Raw genomic sequence first — 9,258 nt, 5'->3', positions numbered from 1 at the left:
TGTCAGAAATGGCATACTCTCATCTCCTCTCATCTCACCATGTCTGACACAAGGCTTAGCCTGTCTCAACCCTGATGAGGGGTTTAGTCCCACTGTAGAATGAGCGCTTGACTGCCCCAAGTTTATATGTTGACACAGAGTCCCCAAGTGAGAGTTTTCAAAGGTAGGACATTTGGAAAGCAATCAGGTCATAAGGGTAGAGCTCTCACAATTGGTATTAGTATTCTAATTAGGGAATGGAAAAAAATAAACAGTCCCCTTTCTACCATGTATGGATCCAGCAAGAAGACGCCATGTAACCAGAAAACAACCATTAGCAGACACCATGCCTGTTGTGAACTAACCATGGACTTCCCAATGTGTAACCATGAGAAACACATTTTTGTTGTTTCTAACTTACCTACGCTATGATATTTTGTTATGATTGCTTTCATGGACTATGACAACCTCCCGTTTGTAGGAAGGAAACATCAGAAAATTTGTGGACATGAAAAACCATGACATCAGTTTGTAAACCTTTCTGGTGAGATACTTTGGGTCTATGCAAACCAACTACTTCTCTTGGCTCCTTCAGGAAGCCTTCACCTTAGATTTGCCTGCAGTAATGACCTCTCGCATTCTAATAACACTACTCTGCCTGCAGTGACCCTGCTTGTGGGCAAAATAGCCCCAAAGATGCTTCATGTAGTAGCAGCCCAGAGAAGGCACCTTTCATTGAATGTAGGCCCCAATCTCTGAGGTCATCAGAGGATGAAGACTGGTCACAGGCCATGGACATCCTCAGTCCTTCCAAGGGATTGTTCCATGCCTAGAGCTCTGGAGACACAGGGTGGAGCACATTACTTTGGCTCTTCCCTGTGCTTCTCAATGCCTTCTTAGGAAAAGTAGGCTTTGTTACAAGGGCAGGTCCCAGAACTGAAGTGGTAGAAAAGGAAGAACCAAGTCTTACAAGCTGCACACATGCAAAACATACACACACACACACACACACACACACACACACACACACACACACAGAGAGAGAGAGACAGAGAGAGACAGAGAGACAGACAGACAGACAGAGAGACAGAGAGAGACAGAGAGACAGAGAGGCAGAGGCAGAGACAGAGAGAGACAGAGAGGCAGAGACACAGAGACACAGAGACACACAGAGACAGAGAGGGAGAGACAGACAGAGACAGAGGGGGTTGAGAGGGAGGGAGAGTAGGTGTACTAATAAAGCCTAACTCTTTATACTCAACTGTTATAGTATTTCCTGGGGTAGAAAGAGGCTCCATGTTTGTCTGCAATGGGATATGATATCATAGCAGCTAGAAGAGCAAATTCATGTACATAGTTAACTTAGGGATGCAAGTACAGATGGGAAGAAGGCTGGTTAAGGTCCCAGATGTGGTTGCAAAGGGAATAGAGGTCTAATCAGTTGCTTTTTAGCCTACTGGGTCTATTTTGTGCCAAATATTGTAAGCATGCAGAATTAAGGGACATTAGAGGGGGGTCTCAAGTATTGCTGGTCTCACGAACTTACATTCTATGAGTGCTAGGAGTGGCAGAGAGATTTTCATCTGGAACAGAAAAGAGAGGAGCCTTTGACAGTGTGCCATGATGCCCTATATTTCATAGGAGGAGAGAGGACTGTAATGTGCTGTGATGTCCTGGCTATGTGGTACATAGGAGCGGGGAGAGGTATAACAGGAGAAGATGGTGGCTCTAACCTTCTATCCTGGAGGATTGGGTACTTGGTGTGAGTCACTGAGGAAAAATTATCTCAAAATTTTAAGTAAGTTTGGAATTTTGTGTTGGGACACAGTCGTAATTGTTCTGGGGATGTGCTTGGCCCACTGGTCATAGGTTGAACTTGCCCACCAGCAAAGCTTCTATGCTCCATTCTTGCCAAATGACATTGGTACATGGGTTTAGGACTCCAGGGAAGGACAGGAATGCTACTTATGGTGTTTATGTATGCCTGTGTAATGTGTGTGTACTTCCACATACATGTGCGCTTGTGTGCACATGTGCATACATCTGTGTGTGCGTGTGTACCTATGTGTCTGGTGATACTAGTTGTGGTGGAGTTGTGCAACCTTCTTGCTTGCTTTCTTAGACAAGTGTGAAGCTCCGCCCCCATTCCTGTTTGGAGGGATGTACTCATGCACACTAACCCATGGATACCTCCGCCCATATCCTAACCCTGCCAACCGACGCTCCAGAATGATTGATGGCCAATATTCTGCAGACTATAATGGTAGACTTCAAAGGGGGACTGACTGTGACAGTAATGGTCTGCCTCACAAAGAGGCCCATAGGGTTCTGGAAGACAAGACTTCTTTCGATCCGGTGCCGGGGCATTTCCTAAATCCTGACTTGAGTAGAACAACCACTGTTCCATGCTTTCAAGCCACTTTTGCTGCTGCCTTGCAGGCATTGACTCAGAAGCATCTTCTGTGGGGAGCTTCGGGTGCATCCTTACAATGCTACTGTAGTAACGTAACAATAATAGAGCATGCTTCAAAAGACACAAGTGGGGGTTTGTTTCCTTATTCAGAGTTGCTGACTATTTTTAGTTAGCCAGGCACTTTTCACTGCACCAGTGACTATAACGTGGTTCACTCCAATGAAAATCAAATCACTGGAGAGCTGGCCATGTATTTCTGTCACAGACCATATTTTGGTTTGCATTTTGAAGTGTTTTTATGAATTGGTTTGCAAAACTAATTGAATCAGAGATGGATTTTGCTCAGAGAGTTGAAGTGGTTTATGAAATAAAATTACCATAAGAAATTGATCTAATTATTTGGCATTTCTAATGCAAAAAAAAAAACTAATACAGTTTATAAAAAAAAAAACAAACAAAAAACAAAACTCCCAGAGAAGGAGTCTCAGAAACTCCTCGAGGCAAAGGAAAATCTTTTATTTAGCCATCTCTTTGGAGATGCAGCTCTTAGCTTATAAGAACACAGCTTCTGGGTATGTTTTATTGGTTGCTCTGGTTTATACTAGTTTTAAAGGGCAAGGCTTCCTCCACACTACATTTCTATAGGTAACATAATTTCACCACTTACAATCATCATCGTTGAGATAGAAATATTATTTTTGTTTAACCACTTGAATCTTGTTTTTCCCACATGTGAGTGATTCATCATCGGGAGGGTTTTTAACACTGAGGACCCACTGGTGTGTTTCCTCACCATAATAGACGGGATCTCAGCATAATTCAGATCAAATTCTTTTCGCTTCACGGAGAGCTCTCGGAGAAACATGACTGGCTTTTGTGTGCCTTATATAAGTCTGAACTCTGCCGTGATGACTCAGGGATTGAAGAGATGGGAAGTTTCTGTTGTGGCTGGCAGAGCTTTAGGGAGGGAATTACTGTGATCTGCTCATTGCTGTTAAGACCCTACCCAGATGGCTTCTTGTCTCTGAAGTTGATGCTGGCGTGTGTCTTCCATTTGGTTGATGCTCCTTCAGGCTTTCCTCACCAGCGTTTATCTCTATCCCAGGGGTGACACCATGGGCTTACCTTACCCCTTGACTTTAGCTTGACCTTCCAGGAGTCACAGAATCCCTACGTAAGCAATGTTTTCATGCTACAAATGCTACTTCCAAGAACATCGGCTGATCATCCACCCTGACCTCCAGGACACTCAGATGCTCAGAGATGTGCTCAGAGGCAGACTCTGCTTGGAGAGTCTATATGTCTCTCTTGTAGGAGCCATTTTTTTTTTGTTTGTTTGTATACAAGATCTAGACTCCCTGTCCTCTGACCCAAACCACAGTATATTCAACTGCTTCTCAGAAGGGGAAACAGGCTAGCCTCACTAACACACTCCATAGAGAGGAAAAACTGTAGGATAGAGATAGCAAAGAGGTGGCTGGTCATTCTCAGCCCTGGCTAGTTAACTGTGCAGCTCCCTGGCCTAGGGTTGAGGGGAGTTCTGAGACTTCATTTTTTTTTTCGGAGCTGGGGACCGAACCCAGGGCCTTGCGCTTCCTAGGCAAGCGCTCTACCACTGAGCTAAATCCCCAACCCCACTTTTTAAAAATATTTATTTATTTTATGTATAAGTACACTATAACTGTCTTCAGACACACCAGAAGAGGGTATCAGATCTCATTACAGATGGTTGTGAGCCACCATGTGGTTGCTGGGATTTGAACTCAGGACCTCGGGAAGAGCAGTCAGTGCTCTTAACCGCTGAACCATCTCTCCAGCCCCTGAGACTTCATAATGGAAGACTGACAGGGATAATATGATGGTGCTCTGGATGTTGCTCTGCGTGGTGCTGCTGATTCCTGGGAACACATGTGCTACTCTGATTGAACAAGAAAAGAGACGATAAAACCAGAGACCCACCTGGCATCTGTGCTTACTTTATTGGGGCACAGAAGGCTGGTCGTGGGGCACAAAAGGCTAGGCTGAGGAAGTTCGTGAGCCACTGCATATACTTGGAGGAATGGGCAGGGAGGAAGCTGTTGAGGGGATTGAAGCAGAATCACAAATCATCCAGACTCACATGGCCTAGGTGGGGGATGGGGACGGAAGCACACCCAGACTTTATTTTTCTCTATACCTCCTTCTGTCTCTTTGGTAAGATCATAGATTCCTAGACCACACAGCCCTGTTCCTTTATGTAAAAAGAATAGAAACAATGTCGTCCTTAGCCCAGTAATGATCAATTAACTTCCGGTGAACGTGGTAGATTGCACAGAGACCTTTGCTACTCTCTTTGATGCCTGAGCAAATGCGTGCAAGCTGAGGGAAAGACCAGTAGCCAGAAGGACGAGGGAAGTTGAATATAGCAACGAAGAAACTCTGGAACCCGCAAGGCACGTGGGCAAATAAGTGCCATTAGATTTGGAAACCAAGGAAATATGTTTCTAGCCGGAAAGAGGGGCAAATAGGAGCTGACTAATGTTTTGAGTACTTTACATTTTCTGAAGATTTTTAACCTCTCTTTACCACCCTATCTAGCCCTTTTCTCAGAGCTCTCTCCTAAAATAAAATAAAAAAATGTTTACCTTATATGGTACTGGTTCATTGCCAGGGTAACCAACAGTTGATGGACAGTTTGGTTGTTTCCAATAAAGATAGATTAAATGATCAATCACATGAAATGAGACAACAGATTACATGAGAAGACCCCAGAAGGGAGGAAAGGGGCAGAAACAGGATATAGAAGTTTATCTGTATTTGTTTAGTTTTATTTTTAAAAGAAATCTAAAAACTAAAGTTATAATAATTAGTGATAAATTCAGTTTTATGTGCACACCAGTTCTATAATTATTTATTTATTTTCATTTCCATGTGTGTGCCTGGGTGTGTGTCTGTACACCACACTCATACAGGCAGCCAGAGAGGTCAGAAGAGGGCGTCAGAGTCCCTGTAACTATGGATCGTTGACAGATGCTTAGTGTGAGTGCTGAGCACTGGTTGGTTCTGCCAGAGCAGCAAGTTTTCTTCACTGTTGAGCAAACCTCAGAAAAGATATTTACAACCAGACATGTGGGCAGGTTGCTGTCCACTGATCACCAGTCCCTCTTGAGGATTTTCATGGCAACGTGAAACCACAACCCTACACACGGGCCTTCCTGCTCAACCCCTGGACACAGTGACCCCTAGATAACCTGTCCTCTATGCCTTCGCCTCCTGTGAAACCTTGTCCTGACAGCCCTCTTTTTGAGATTAGGAGCCCAAGGAGAAAGATATATTAATGAGACCTCATTCCCGATTAGAATGGCCTTAGCTAATCTAGAACAGAGTAGGAAAGATCATGCAAACTTCTATTTTGGTTGTAGCCTGCCACTGAATAGCAAGTAGTGGGGAGGGGGTTGTCCTTTGCCGCCAGCCACTTCCTTGTTCAGTCCCAGTCAGTGAGCACTCCCATGTGGCAGTTGTACAGCCCTAACTCAAGCCTCATTTCTGGTCATCTTGAGTTGGATGTGATGGTTGGCGCCGCACACGGATCCACAATGATGTAGGTCTATTACCTTTTGTTGTTGGGAGTGATCTGCTTTATTAATTGCAAACTATATTTTGTCTTATCATTAAACAGAGGAAGGCAGACTGCAGACACACACAACATCCCTACTTGCTCTAAGTGGCTGGTGCAAACTTAGCACCTACCTTGAAGATTTCCTTTGTAACAACCAGGCTCTCAGCTTGACTCCTAAGCCCACAGTTCTGGCCTTTTGGATGTCAAAAAAAATACTTTTTGAAAGGAATTTCTTTTAAAATGTGAGAAACCAATACGATAACATTGTGTGAAGCTTTGCAAGTAGAAGAAAATGGGAAAGCAAATAGTCCTTGGTCTCAGCTGCCTGTAAAGTCACAATTAACCTTTTCTGTCTGTTACTCAGTTATTTTTCAAATAAAACCACCATAGGACTGTACCATAGTACTAGGATAATCTGGGAAGATTTCTCAAATGCTATACTGTATTATAATCCTGTTACAGGTAAGAGCAAGGTGTGGCTCCGCCTTATTCTCTACTTATGCTTTTCAATAGAAATAAATTTAAGTTTATAGAAGAGTTGCAAAGGGAGTGGAGAGAATGCCTTCATGCCTTGACTCAGTTTCCCCTCATGTTAACTCCTTTATGGCTGTGGTATATTTGTCAAGTCTCATTAGTGGAAGTAGAATTCTAGCAAAGAAGCTACAGGTGTGATCTGGATTTGGCTGTTTCTCCACAATCCAGCCCAAGGTGGCACAGGTGTTTGGTGGAGTCCCATGTGAGTGTTTATGCCACGTGAGTCCCACGTGAATCCACCTGTGTAATGTAGTATAATCGATCCGGCTATCGTCCTGTTTCTGCCCACTTGGATTGTTAGGGTGTCTCTGTGCCCCAAGAGAGGCTCTGGACAGCATCCTGCTGGTGCAGGTTTCTCTTCGTTTAAGATTCTCCCCTCAGACAGGCCCACCACACTTCTGGGAGACAAAAGACAGGACAGAGTCACGGCTGTGGGTGCCACTAATAACACCTAATGGTCTTCTCAACGTGCCCCCAGACTCAGCTACACTGCCATAGCTGACTACCGGAAGGCGGTGGTGTGTACACACACGCTTTTCAGCATTCTTTACTCTCACTTAAGCTTTTCAGCTTCATTTAATGGGCAAAAACCAACATCTCAGTTCTTAGAAATTGTTTCTTTCATAACTCACAGATTTGAGTGTCTCCCTGTGAGTTTTTACTGGCTATACTTCTGTGTAAGTTCTCTCTTCATATCTTATTTATGATGGTTTCAGTATGGTTTTTATCAATATTTATGAGTTTCATAATAAAGATATCCCATGGCCTGCCGTTTAGCAGCAATTACTTACCCCTCAATCTGCCAGTTTGAAGTTTCCTTTTGTAATTTTTGAAGTGCGTCATGAAAGTTTCATGATTTAGAATCAACTAGTTTTCTTTTGATTTATTTTTAACCTCTTTTAAGCCTAGAGAGTTCCAACTACCAAAAAATAAATAAATAAATAAAACCTAATTTTGAGATCCATATATATTCTGCAACTTGATTTCCCAGGCGTTACAGGTTCATCTGGAATATTTTTGATCCAGATGTCTGACATGGCTGCCTTTCATGTACAATTCTACCTCCATAGACAGTAGCAAAAGTCAAGTATATGTTTCCAGCTGACTGAGAGACATACATTCCTTTTTCTCTGTGGCCCCTGGCAGAATCCCTGCAGCCATCCTGATGACCCCTTCCCCCCTCTCACTCCCATGTACACTCAGTTCTCTTCCCAGATGATGATAATGATGATGATTGTGTGGTGTGTGTGTGTGTGTGTGTGAGAGAGAGAGAGAGAGAGAGAGAGAGAGAGAGAGAGAGAGAGAGAGAGAGAGACAGTCTTTCCTCCACTGCAGAAGAAGTTGGTGTTGCTTCTTCTGTCTATGATACTGTCTTCAGATCCATTGTGTCTGCCTCATTCTTACATTCCTACAAAAGAACCCAGGAGATCTTTGCTGGGTGCAACAAGACCACCACATATTCTGTAACAATAATGGTCCTCAAACCCAGTTGCAAGGTCCTGTTAACTTGTATGTGGGCCCACATCCTTTCATCTTTACTGAGACCTCACTGGCTGACCCAGGCCCTGGTATATATCGGAAGCTCAATTTATATTTGTTAGGTGTGTTGAAAGATAAAAAGAAATGAATGAGAAGGACAATGAAATATGAGTCATATGAACCCAGCAAGGTTGGATGCAAATTCTGTCCAGAGAGTAGGACAGTAAAAAAGACAGATTGCTGGAATTCATGTTTTTATGATACCAAGTTGAGTGCTGTAGGTTGACATTTTCCCTATTTCACTGTCTGTAAGGGAGCCATTACTGTAATGCAAAGGCTTAGAAACACACACACACACACACACACACACACACACACACACACACACACACACTCATCCACTCACTGGAAATGAACTAGGTTCTACCATTCAAACACACCCTTGGGAGACATCGGAAGCAAGACAGGGGCAGAGGCCACTCTCCTGCTGCTGTTTCAGCCCAGGCCATCAGAATATGAGAAGTCATTGTTCTGGCATCCAACACTTGCTTGGATATCTGGAGGCAGCTGTGGTACCAGGGTTAACAGTGGGAGAGTAAAGACTTCTTGGTTCTGAATCTCTGATGCAACATAGAACCACCGCCCCGTTCTTTCCTTCTCTCTTTTTTATTCCCTGTCTATTTATTATTGTTTATTTATCTATCATCTATCTGTCTATCTATTATCTATCTACCATCTCCACCATTATTTACCTATTATAAGAGTTGATGGAAACTACTAACCTCCATTTCTCTGACCTTCTAACAACTTTTAGAATTACCTTTTTTCTTAAAGATTTGAGGGTGTTTTCTGATTTATGGACTGAACCAGTACAGACATACAAGGGATATGATGACTCCCTCCCCTCTTGCTGAACTACACATCCTGTTTCAATTCATTTTAGCTTTTCCCAGTGCACAGGGAGAGTGCTATTCCTATGACTCCAGATACAGTCATGGCATTGGTTAAATTGGTGTCTCCTGAAGGACTGATACAGATACAGCCATGCCATTGGTTATAGCTAACTCTACTCTCTTTGTTCTCATTTGCCACCGTTGAGGTTGACTAGGAATAGACCTTTCAACCAGCAGTGAATGTGACCAGTAGTGGCCATTATACAGTCAGACCCAAGAATAAAATTATAGTAAGAAAATATAGTTGAATTAAGTTAAGATCTTTAATTTATCAAAATTAATAAACAAGATAAAACGATGAG

The 9,258-nt window shown here is 43.1% G+C and overlaps 1 protein-coding gene across 1 annotated transcript in view; it reads left to right on the top strand.

Annotated features, from left to right (window-relative positions):
• Positions 1-9,258, top strand: part of Egflam (EGF-like, fibronectin type III and laminin G domains) — a 174,030-nt gene that overhangs the window by 56,927 nt on the left and 107,845 nt on the right.

The sequence above is a fragment of the Rattus norvegicus genome, chromosome 2 (assembly GCF_021556685.1).
Source record: "Rattus norvegicus strain SHRSP/BbbUtx chromosome 2, alternate assembly SHRSP_T2T, whole genome shotgun sequence".
NCBI lineage: Eukaryota > Metazoa > Chordata > Mammalia > Rodentia > Muridae > Rattus > Rattus norvegicus.
Note: the sequence above shows the minus strand (reverse complement) of the source record. Positions and strands in the feature narration are given on the sequence as shown.